The sequence below is a fragment of the Amphimedon queenslandica genome, unplaced genomic scaffold, assembly GCF_000090795.2.
Source record: "Amphimedon queenslandica unplaced genomic scaffold, v1.1 AMPQUscaffold_12810, whole genome shotgun sequence".
Lineage (NCBI taxonomy): Eukaryota > Metazoa > Porifera > Demospongiae > Haplosclerida > Niphatidae > Amphimedon > Amphimedon queenslandica.
The window spans coordinates 16,316-17,984 of NW_003546954.1; the positions used below are offsets into that span (position 1 = coordinate 16,316).

Here is a 1,669-nt window from a genome sequence, read left to right on the forward strand (position 1 = left end):
AAATGGCGAATTTTCTGTCCAGCAAATACTACTCAGAATCTAAAGTTTTAAAGCTAAAACTCATCCTAGAAATTTTTGTGGTACGTGTCATAGTTTATAATATGTTGTGACAAGTTTATACATTGTAGAAGAAGTCCTAATGGTATAGAAATTACTGAAGAGGCTAATTGTATTCATCATGTTGTAATGGAAATCTTTTACTGGAAGTGAGTAAGATTCCTGCAGATGTACAGGCTATAGGTGAGATTAGTTTTCCTTTTTTAAAGATTTTTTGAAGTGTGTCAAGTTATAGTTTTGTTTGTTTTTGATTTGTTCATTTTGTAACGTGTGCATGCTGAGCCTGAATTACATTTAAACAATGTTTAGACATTGTGCCTGAATATTGCTTAATTTAATCTGCCAATTTATGACGGTTTTCCACAGGATATTGGCGTAGTCCTCATGCATCCTCAGGCTCTTGTCCCAGTACTTTAGTACAGGGTATTTAGCCAAAAAATCACAAAGAGGGAATTCTCTATTTTTATAATTTTTCCTAATGCATATACATGTTTTTATATTGCGTAGAAAGTTTGAGCTTATTCTGATCAAGTTTGGTTTTTTAAGAATTTTTAAAGTTGCTCAAAAATTGTGCCAAATTAAGTGTCCTTTTATTTTTAGGTGGTCCTCTTAGTATCAGTGGAGAGGTACTGTAGCTCATGCCTTCAATCTCAGTGGATTGAGGGAAGTGTGTATCGGGAGAGTGGATAAAGATGAAGTCAGTGACACTTGATTTGGTTGAATTCATATTTAAAGTGAGTTATGAGTATGAACTCTAGCAGTGCATGTACAAGCATGTGTGATACTTAAAACTTAAAATTGGTATACCGAAACCTAAATGAATCAATAAGTTTTAATATTCTACGGTTGATAACAAACAGTGTACAGTATACATGTACATGTATAGTATCAGCATGGAGTACATGTACATTTATGTTTATTGCATTTACATGTAAATGTTGCTACATGTACAGTGTGCAAGTGTAATATTTATTGGCTAAATTGTATGTACATGTATAATGACTATAATATACATGTACATGTCGAGGTTTACCAATTCACTGGTATATACTGTACATGTATTCTCTTAACTCTTATTGACTCACAGATTGATAAAGGAGTGTGCATATCAAGGAAGCTATTGTTTGCTGGTATGCTGTTGAGAGTCAGTGGATTGTGGACTAAAGGGAAAACTGTCAAGAGTGGAGTGCATGGTGACTGAGGGTGAGAGGTTCAGTAATAATTATGATTGTTTTTGTGTTATGTACATATGTACATTACACTCTGTTACTTTTGTAGACCTGCATGTTTGATGCATGACATTATAATTCATTGACATTATTATTTTGCATGTACATGTACATATAAATTACAGTTTTACGTATTAGTTAAAGCACGGTTCCCCATGCTGTGCGGGAAATATAGCACGAGAGGTGTGGTGTATTTCCAGTACAGCACAGGGGAACCGTGCTTTTACTAGTTTATGGTCATAGTGCGTGGGGTGCATCAAAGGCACCAGCCCAAGGCCAAGTGAAGAACAGCCTAAAGAGAACCAAAAGACTGAAAAGAGACTGCAGTAACTGAACTATCTGCTCGCGGAGTCTTCTACCTCGTGTTGCTCTTAATGGGGGGC

The 1,669-nt window shown here is 35.5% G+C and overlaps 1 long non-coding RNA gene across 1 annotated transcript in view; it reads left to right on the top strand.

Annotated features, from left to right (window-relative positions):
• LOC109586686 (uncharacterized) overlaps nt 1-1,669 on the top strand; it is a 6,822-nt gene continuing 5,153 nt past the window's right edge. Inside the window, exons 1-3 of the long non-coding RNA XR_002187178.1 lie at nt 1-80; nt 129-240; nt 658-791. This is a non-coding gene — a long non-coding RNA (uncharacterized LOC109586686). The remainder of the gene's footprint in view (nt 81-128; nt 241-657; nt 792-1,669) is intronic.